At 38.5% G+C, this 10,982-nt stretch overlaps 1 long non-coding RNA gene across 1 annotated transcript; it reads left to right on the top strand.

Moving 5' to 3' along the window:
* The first annotated feature begins 513 nt into the window (after positions 1 to 513).
* On the top strand, positions 514 to 7,761 carry LOC124149768. The gene is made up of 5 exons (XR_006863159.2): positions 514 to 630; positions 2,600 to 2,632; positions 4,053 to 4,192; positions 6,614 to 6,726; positions 7,061 to 7,761. It is a non-coding gene; the product is annotated as an uncharacterized LOC124149768 (long non-coding RNA).
* The last annotated feature ends 3,221 nt before the right edge of the window (positions 7,762 to 10,982 follow it).

The raw sequence follows: 10,982 nt of genomic DNA, 5'->3' as shown, positions 1-10,982 counted from the left end.
GCTCACGGGTGTCCATTCTTCATTCACTATACCTGCACTTTCTTCAGTGTAGATAGACATAAGTTTGATAATGGCTGAAATTTTAAAAATAAAATTTGCACCCAGTCAAAGAAACAATTGGCTACCCTATTGTTACGTAGAATAGTAAAAAAGGCTGCACACTATTTTATAAAATACTTCACTTCTCGTCCACACATTGAGGTTTAAAAAGCGTGGGAGAGACGTTCCTATCTAATTTCAAACGTAACTATTGCGTGTTTTCGTAGTTCTGATACAAAGTTGTGCAGGCATGGAACATGTGTAACATGTATGCACTACCCATAAAAACAGGATGCAAAGACATTAAACAAGTACAAAACTTTATCAAAATATGAAAAAGGGGATCATTGACGATTGGTTAAAAACATAAACCTTGAATTGGTACCCGGATCTTTAAGACGCGTGGGTCGCTGATCCCCGGATGTTCATTTGACGATTGGTTAAAAACATAAACCTTGAATTGGTACCCGGATCTTTAAGACGCGTGGGACGCTGATCCCCGGATGTTCGCTACTATAAAGCCTACTGGAGACACTTGTACGCTACCCCATCTCCGGCAAAGCGCAAGATAACGATCATCAACAAACCCTGGTAAGTATTTCTTTATCCCTCATAACCTTGATATGAGCTTCTGTATTATTCACTTATGATTTAATCCTGTTGTGGTCACATCGGGGCATAAGCTATATTTAAATTGTTGTGTCTTTGCCAACGAGAAGGATATTCTCAGTGTTAAAGTGGGGAATAATGCTTGAAAATACTTACTGAACTGTAATATTTACATGGAATACAACATCAAAATGAATACTTAAAATGATACAGGAGATATGTAACTTTTACCATTTGTACGACAAACAACATGACGACGTTAGGCAACAAACAAACACTTGCCTTTGTTTGTAAATGATGTGAGAGAGTGTTACCGGTAGGGCAGGACATGCTTACTCTTTCGCGAACACCTGATGTCATCAGTCATTTTCAGTGACCCATTCATATCATGTTCACCGCTATTTTGCCTTTACGCCCAATGGAATCTGTTTCGGCAGATACTCGAACTAATTATTCTGCAGGCGTTGACATTCTATGTTTATATTAAATATACAAGCAACTAGGAAGACACGATACAATAGAGAAGTAGTGGTAAATAAATATAAATCTGGTCTTTGATTGACATTTAAAAGTGATACACATAAAGAAGAGAATTTATGGATGTCAACTTCTTTATTATGAGGAACACAGCCCTTCGGGGTATATATATATGCTTACTCCTCCATCATGGGATTTACCTGATGAATGAGTAAGCATATATTCCGAAACGTTGTCTTCTCCATAATTCAACTATGGAGTAAGCAAATATTTCGAAACGTTGTGTTCTTCATAATATAGAAGTTGAAATTCTTGAAATTCTCTCTCTTTAATATTAACATGTTCGTGTCCACTTTCAATTGAAGGACATATTTGAAAAAGCAATTATTTTGTTCTTCAGGTTTTGTTACTATGAGGGATGAGGCTCTATATTCATAATATATATAAAGATAAAGGTTGTCATATTAAGGTAAATTTCTTACATTCGATAAAATAGTGAAAGGCATTTCCGCATAGCAAACCACAAGAGTAAGATTTAATGTCAGGCAAATTAACTTTAAGCAAATCACCATTCAGATTGCTACATCAATGTCTAAGTTGAGACACAGGACCGGGATTTTGTTCAACATTACAACACTCAGAAGATATGAAGATTGAGATATACAGAATACTACACTGAGTTTCGTTAGATACCACTTTTGCGAAACGAGTGGTGTTTCTATTGTATCTGACCTAGCAAAAGCAAGGTCAGATACAACAGAAAGTTCGTGAGTTTCGTTAAGAGGGTATCTAATGAGAGTGTGGTATTCTATTTATTACCCACGTTCAACATGCATTTAAGTGTAAATAATTAACAATTTCGTCCGTTAAACAGACCCAACCGAAACTGGTGGCAAGTCTTAATGCGCCTGACTACTGACATACACATATGCCCAAACATGATGAGCATTGTTGATATTTCTATGTATAAGCATTAACAAACTTTCCTACTGTCATTCACACTGCCCATATCCACTGCTGGGCAATCAACATGGTTGGGGTTCCTTGATCAGTCTGCTGAATTTACATGCTCTCCGAGCCATTTTGGAAAAGGGAAATCAGAGTTCGTAAGTCTAGATATCAGGTCAAATAGTTTAAACTGACTTCCTTTCGCACCACTTAACTCAGATTGAAAGTTGCGAAAGAGGTCGGTTGAATCGCGATTATAGGGACCCGGATCTATTTGTAGTCATACATGGCAAATGGCTATGGCTCGATTATATGATGTCCGTAGCAGATCTGTGCATAGGTAATATAAAATAGAAGCGAATTTGATGCGCACGCACGCACGTACGCAAACACGCACATTCCTGCATATACGTCGCTAAAGAAGTGCAAAAATCATGAACGCACCGGTAAAGCCCATTTTCACCTACCCTCACCTTCGTGTATTTACCTTCTTGACACGTAATAATTTAATAATGTTCTTTTTCAGGTTTGAAAGCTCCAAACACCTGCAGTGAGAATGGTAGGACAGAATCTATGCATTTAGTCAGAGTGAGTGAGTGAGTTAATATTTTAAGTCACATTGGCAATATTTCAGCCATATCGTGACTATCAATAGTTTAACATAATACATATATTAGAAACCTGCCAACGAATGACAGTAAAATAACTAGACTTATCACAGAAATATATTTTAAAACTAGGATAGAATCATAAAATTGATAGCACTAAATGTAACATCACGGTATAAAAACGGGCTGTAGATCGCCAGCAACTGAAGGTAGATCTCCATACTAGGTACCATGGTCATTTACGAGTTAGTTAGACTAACGACTAAGAGAATATCTATTGCTGTATTGCATCAGTTCTGATTAGGATTCATTACTTTAACTTTAAGTTCTTTATTGTCATTTAATCAGCATGCGGTGGAACCAGCGATTGATTCAAAGACATGGTGCACAATAGGAACTAAACAGAATAGTGCAGCCGTTTCTTGACAGATATAGGGTCAGGTGTGCACTTTGTGACAAACGCATGAAACTTGGCACAGTTGTAGGTTATGACATTCCAAATATTTCCAGATATAGGGCAACCCAAAAGATCCAATATGGCCGCCATGGAAGAATTGAATTCAAGTATATCTCCTGTGAACATGACCCACAACCTAAATAGATAATGAAATATGAACATTTTAGAACGCATTTACCCAACACCACATTTGTAAAGTAAATAACTTTGTTATAATAGACTATTGATCTTGATTTAGATCATGTAAAGTGTGATGTTTTTATTCTTCAGCATATCTTTAAGGCATACTTCATGAAGGCTAACTAACAATACCAACATTGTGTACTCATATGGTGAATACAAAATTTGAATTTTTGAAAGTTGCGGCAAATGGCTAATGGTTTGGTTGGCTAGGGACAATTAATTGTGATCACGGTCGCCACCACATTTGCAAAGCGGGTGTACTAATTAAGCAGTGGCCTACATGTATCACGAAATATAAAAAAAACATTAATAAATATTCGGTTATTGACCTTACGAATATACAATATTGGCATACTTAATTGGCTTTAATGATGTATGTCTTAAAGGTTTGCCAAAGAAGAAAGAAATGCATATTGTTTTTAATTGTTTCGCACTTTAGATTCCCTAAATGAAGATAAATAGTATGTTATGATAAAGTTATTTACTATATAGATGTAGTGTTTGGTAAATACGTTCAAAAATAATATATATAGATTGTGGGTCAAGTTCATACGAAATATACTGGAATTCATTCCTCTATGCAGCCATAATGGATTTTGTGGCGTGGCCTCATATCTCAAAATATAAAGAATGTCCTAAACTTCAACATGGGCAACATAGTTAAATACATGTGGACAGTTCTGTATGCCTGTACTTTAAAATGTTCTCACTTTTTCATCCTCTGGTTTTAGAGCACCATTCAGCCACAAATCAACGTTATCTTGTACAGCAATGCCAACCTTAATGGCGACTGTGTACCAGTCCAGGGAGACATATCGGATTTGGCTGGCTTTAAAAACCGGGCACAATCCGCCATTGTAATCAATGGAAAGTAAGTAAATCCATTTTACACAAATCAACCTGGAATGTGTCACAATGTATTTACAATATATTCAGACCCGTGAAGATTCAGGATAGAATAGTTCTTCAGCAACCCATGCTTGCCATAAGACGGGATCGGGTGGTCGGGCTCACTGACTTGGTTGATGCATGTCATCGTATCCCAATTGCGTAGATAGATGTTCATGATGTCAATCATTGTATTGTTTGGTCCAGACTCGATTATTTAAAGACAGCCGTCGTGTAGCTGGAATATTGCTGAATGCGATGTTAAAAAACAAACAAAGACAATATATCCAGGTCACAAGTTACAGTCCGTTTGACTCCAAATGAGAACGATGAATAGCAAAATAACTCGAAATCCCGAAAAGTGTATGAAACATCAATACGGTACTTGACCATAAATACCCTGTACCCAACAAAATCTGATTTTTAAAAAAATTTAAGACCCATGACGGATGAAGTTCTTCAAGAAACTATCATGTAATTTTGTATAGAAATGTGTACATGACACGTGGGGGGACAAACCGTGGAAGGAACAGCGCAAGCACGGTCTGCACGTGCTGCACAGTGACCGTGCTCTTTCAATGACAAGATGCGCTACTCAGCAGATGTTAAACAGTTGATGTTGAATGTGTATGATTTCTTTAGAAGTGAAGCAGAAAGAGCAAAGCCTTTTTATGCAATTAATAAGTTCTTGAAACGAGCTTCAAAAGCTCTTGATATGTCCCCTCAGAAACTTAAAAATGTTGTTAGTCGACGAGATACAAATAGTCAGGCCAAGGAGGTAGGGAACATGTCAAAACCACGCAAGGTTGATAAATTAGACAGTTTTCAGAGGGATCAAGTCAGACGTGCAATTGTTAAACTGCACTCTGAAAATAAGTACCTGTCCCTAAGAATTTTGAAGAAACACCTTAAAACTGACCATGATTTACGCGTTACAAAGTACCAACTATGGCAGCTGTTGCATACATTTGGTTACAAATACAAAAAGATAACTGGAGAAAATAGGGCTGTGTTGTGTGAACGGTCTGACATTGTTCGTCTCCGAAATCATTACCTTCGTACCATCAAGCAGAAACGTGAAGAAGGATATGAGCCCGTCTTCTTAGATGATACATGGGTAAATGCGTCACACACAGCCAGCAGTCATTGGGTACCTAGTGGTGACTGTAAGGAGTCTGGTAGAAAGTTACCAATGGGAAAGGGTGAAAGACTCATAGTTCTCCATGCTGGTTCTGCTAGTCAGGGTTTTCTCCCAGACTGTGACCTCGTCTTTAGAGCCAAGGCCAAAGACCACAGGGACTACCACACAGAAATGAACGGCAATGTATTTCTGGAGTGGGTGAAAGATAAATTAGTCCCTGCTTTGCCTACCAAGTCTCTCATTGTCATGGACAATGCACCGTATCATAGTGTGCAGGATCCAGAAAGCAAGACTCCAATCTCTAATGACCGTAAAGAAGACTTGGTTACTTGGCTGCAACGGAGGAATATTACCTTTCCTTCTCGAGCGACGAAACCACAGCTCTATGAAATCATCAAAACTATGAAACCTGACCCCGTGTATAAAGTTGACAGTTACATCAAGGGTCAGGATCACGCTGTCTTACGACTGCCACCTTATCACTGCGACCTGAATCCAATCGAATTGGTATGGGGCATCGTCAAGGCTGACGTTGGACAATCGAACACAACGTTGAAATTACGAGACGTTGAACAACTCGTAAAGGAATCCCTTGGTCGGGTAACAGTAGAAGCATGGAGGCGTTGTGTGGCCACAGTCGTTGACGAGATAGAGCCACGTTATTGGTCACGAGATGGACTACGCCCAGCAACAGTCCAACCTACAATAGTGGCAGTCGGTTCAGGCACCAGCAGTTCCGACGACAAGATCTATGGCATGAGCGAGTCAGATTGCGACTGAAATTATCATGAGACGGCCCCTATAACGCTCTGTCATTTCCCCTACCACAGAACGTGCAGTGCATGTGTGCTTGCGCTGTGCCCTCCACGGTTTGTCCCCCCTACGTGTCATGTACACATTTCTATACAAAATTACATGATAGTTTCTTAAAGAACTTCATCCGTCATGGGTCTTCAAATAAACAAAATTCAGATTTTGTTGGGTACAGGGTATTCATGGTCAAGTACCGTATTGATGTTTCATACACTTTTCGGGATTTCGAGTTATTTTGCTATTCATCGTTCTCATTTGGCGTCAAACGGACTGTAGATGTTCGTGATTAGTGGTGGATTAGTGGTGGTTTTAGCTTTCATACACCATATCAGAAATTTATAGAACTCTGGGCTATGTTAGGTACAGGGCGAGTAAGGGAGCAGAATAATGTACCACCGTTTACGTGGAAACATACAGGTGTTCTTTAGATTTCTACCTTCTGGATTTCAGTTGGGAGCTGACAAGCAGTGCGGGAAACACTTATGCTATGACCGAGGGCACCGGAAAGTATACAAGCCTTGGCGGTTTCAACCAAAAGGCCGTCTCCATCAGGCGAACATAAGGTACGTTCATTTTCTTCTATAAAAAAAACCGCCTATTGACGAATGCCTTACATTTCTTGCCTTTGCATACGTCCACTGAACTGGTACTGTGTACCATTGACTGCCTTAAACTGAAATAAAATCGACTGGAAAAACCTGAGGTGTTAAAAATGGAAAGAAACTGAGAATTTGATCTCAGAATTCACTACTGCCTTCAGCTTGCCTGAAACCAGCACTAGTATCTATATTTTTGTATTATCCATCACATGACAGAAATCTGTTCTAAAGGAGTTATTTAATTGCTCAAATATCCATCTAGTCGCTTATTCAATGTGTGTCCAATTTTTATTTGCAGGCGACGTTGCCATGAAGCACGCCCTTTCAAGGAAGGATGGATTGAACAAGAGCTGACATAGCAGCCACCTTATTAGCGCAGCTTAATGCTTTTTCCTTGTTATATACTCCAGATCACCTTGCTATTAATGTCCAATATTTAGATTTGCTTTAGTGGGTTACACTCACTGCCTTTAAGAACAGAATTTGAATTCAAAATCATCAATGGTCATTATTTCAATGAGCAATTACAGAATTATAACCCCAAATACGTTGCCGGTAATTTCTTAGTGAAATTCTAAAGATCGAAAATACAACGCAGGAAATAATTGTTCTTTTCTATTCTGTTGCTCTTAGTGTAACACTAGCATTTCCGTCTGTACGCCTTGCATCACATGTGCTGCTATGATCTGTCTATTTTACAACGAAAACTCAAAGGATGCAGTTGACATTTTGTTGTCGTCTCAAACTGACGTAGATGTACTTAAAGCTTCAACATGTGTCAGTATCAGATTAAATTATAAGGAACAGTCCATGTTTCTGCATTCGCTACTATTTTAAATGATAATGAAAGTTCTTCTCTCAAGTAGTTTCATATGGGGCTTTGCGGTTTAAAATGTCATTTCACACCAAACTGAAACAGGAAATAAAAAACAAAACTCAATTTATACTTTGACTTGGTCATCGTTCGTTGTTGAAAATAAATATTCGATGAAATATAAACCGTTTCTTGTGTATTTGAATTCGTGTTATCAGGTATGACAGTACAGTAAACTACAGTTATAACGAGCTCAAAGGGACCACTAATTTTAGATCGTTATATCCGTCAGTTCGTTATAAGCGTGTTCGTTATAAACGTAGTTTACTGACTGTATATGTGTTTGATGCGATTGAGCACAAATCTGGGTCTTCCGTTAAAATGCATATGCAGCAACGAATGTGCAGGATTTTTGGATTATTTTATATTAACCATGCTCTTTGGTTAGTTCAACTGTTTCATTGCATTGTGTCGGCACGTCAATGTTTGTCACAAACAATCATAGATAACGTCATCCACTGTTCATGACGTCACAAGTTCAACACTAGATCTCAACTGACTGTCTCTGCTTGTATTCGGCCACCCACATTTTCACAGAGGAAAAGGTATATCATACAGAAACATATACTTGTAACTTGGAGTTGTGTATTATCTGTCCCTCGTGAAATAAGGCTCAGATTAGGTAAATCATTCGGAACAGATACAAGATATATTTTGCATCAAAATGTAAATATGAAATGTAGATTAAGTAATGAATTTAATGAGACTGTCCAACACATTGTGGGTGGATGCCAAGCTTTGGCACAGACACAGTATCATACGCGACATGATGGAGTGGCTCGATCATTTTATTACCGTCTTGGCCATGCTTGTGGTTTTGAAACAGAGGTCCATCCATGGTACGACCCGGAATATGTAGAGGGCTTCATGGAAAATGATAAATACAAAATTCTTTGGATTAGGCCCGTTTACCGCCTCAGACGTATCCAGGCCAACAAACCTGATCTTGTCCTTTTTGATAAATCCAATGAAATCATTTGTATAATTGTATTTTCTGTCCTTTTTGACAGTAATGTGATTGACAAGATTAAGGAAAAACATGGCATATATACAGACCTCGCGTTCGAAATGTCACGCTTGCATCCCAAGTACCAAGTTGTCCGACTACATTATTCTCGGTGCCTTAGGTTTGGTACATCCCAATATGTTGACTGACATGGGGAGAGTACCCGTGTTTGCTACAAGAAATACAGCCCTTCTGACAATCTGGGTAATGCAGAAGGCAGCAGTGTTGGGGAGTTTACACATTCTCCCAAAAGCTAAGGGTGGGTTTGACGAGGCTGCGCTTCCTGGGAGAAGTCCTATTCGCTGTCTGGTCTGCGCGTAGAGGGGGCAGGGGCCCAGAGCTGATGATGAACCTAACCAGCCTGACTGTGCCAGGATCATCCAAACCCTCTTTGCTGTATTTAATGTAATAATAATAATAATAATAATAATAATAATAATAATAATAATAATAATAATTTTGCGCGACAAAACCCTTTCCACATTCAATAGAAATAGAGTCGATTGTAAAATTCTGCCTAAATCATGAGCATGTGTTTATGAATCACTATCAAATAGTAATGATACCACATTATCTCAAATGAGCGTATCCTGCCCCACCGGTGGCACCTGTCATAAACACATGCATAGGCAAGTCAATTATTCACCTGAAAAAAAATGGGAACACATGGTACACGTCAAAATAGGGAATAGCATCGGAAATCATTTTTGTCACTGATGCGTCAAATTTGGAAATATCATCCACATGCCTACCATACAACTTTTGAAAGCTTTACTGAGGCCTTGAATGTTGTAACCTTGATCAAACAACTTCATAGCAAGAGTCGTATGACGTCTCCATTGTGACATGACAAGAATATGACGTGAGTGGCCACGGCTGTGCCTGACAGTGGAGACCTTTTGAAAGGCTTTCAGCCAGGGAAGCTGGGCTAACTTTAGAAAAGCACATAGGACAGACATAATTTACTTCATCCGCTGTGTATCCAGCAGATTGAGTGGGCAGAGTGAGAGGAGAAAAATAACAAAATAAATGCAACCCCCATACATTAACTAGATATTGCATGTTGAGCTGAGGTAAATAAAATTACTGGTACTAGGAGCATAAATGTTGGAAATGTCCCTGAAGAAACAGTCTTTTGGTATAATCTTCAACTACACAGAATGTTAGAAAGTTCCACTTTTACAGTACCAACTTTACAAATATCTGAAATAAGAGATTCATACAAACGCTCTAAGTACATAAGCCATCTATGTTTAAGTTCATATTTCCAATTGATATTATCAGTAATTTTCATTTAAGGATTGACTGTGTATTTTGTTCGGTTCATAGAGGTGTGAATCGAAAAACCGATGTGCAAATTGTATGAATCCGCGTAGCACATCGGTTTTTCATTCCCTGCAACTCCCAAAATGAGGAGAGGATAAAACTTGTCACAATGTGAGTCAAACAATCTATTGTTGGTTTCCCCAGGAGATGCTATACCAAGGACATACATGACAGTGAAATAGGGTACTAGTAACCAGTAGCTTCAAATGTAGGTTGTTCAGAAATACATAGGGTCAAACATACAATTTCCCTAACTATTTCAAACACATTATGTGTGTTCCATGAACCAATCTTCATCTGTTTCTGCCAGACCTGTGATAAGAATTTCCCTGCCATCTGTGGCATGCCTCAGCTACTGGATGTAAACGCGACCCCTGACTTTGACACGACCTTTGCGGCTGTCAATCAACCTTTGCTAACGTAGAACATGTCAGACATCAGACATGTCAGAGCATTTTCAAACATAATGTTTTGGTAGCAGCATAACCAGATTGTTTTAAATATATAAATTTGTATTTCTATCATACTGGAAGCTGACAATGAATATATATATATATATATATATATATATATATATATATATATATATATGATTACTACGATAGGCCCCCAACCTTTTTAACTAACTGCCTAACTTCTATATCTCTATTAAACGCTAACTACAGAAAGCGACCGTTTTTCGTATTACTTACAATGAGGAAGAGAATTTATGGATGTCACCTTCTTTATTACGAAGAACATAACGTTTCGGAGTATATACTTATTTCTTCGGATGAATGAATGCAATACAATAGTTTTAGATTTTACGACCGCTTCAGCCTCTGGCTATTTCGCAGTCTGGGCAGACGGGTCTTATGAGACAACAAATAATGGGAATAATGATAAACGTCTAGCCCAAAAAACTGTAAATGAAGGGGGATAAAGTAAGAGAGAAGAGAGGTTTGGGATGTAGTGGCAAAGAGATGCCTAAATGAGCTAGTAAAGTCCTACAGTAACTAAGAGTAGTAAGAGTAA

Source organism: Haliotis rufescens, unplaced genomic scaffold (genome assembly GCF_023055435.1).
Source record: "Haliotis rufescens isolate VD_foot unplaced genomic scaffold, xgHalRufe1.0.p SCAF_6, whole genome shotgun sequence".
NCBI lineage: Eukaryota > Metazoa > Mollusca > Gastropoda > Lepetellida > Haliotidae > Haliotis > Haliotis rufescens.
This window is presented reverse-complemented; position numbering and strand designations above follow the sequence as displayed.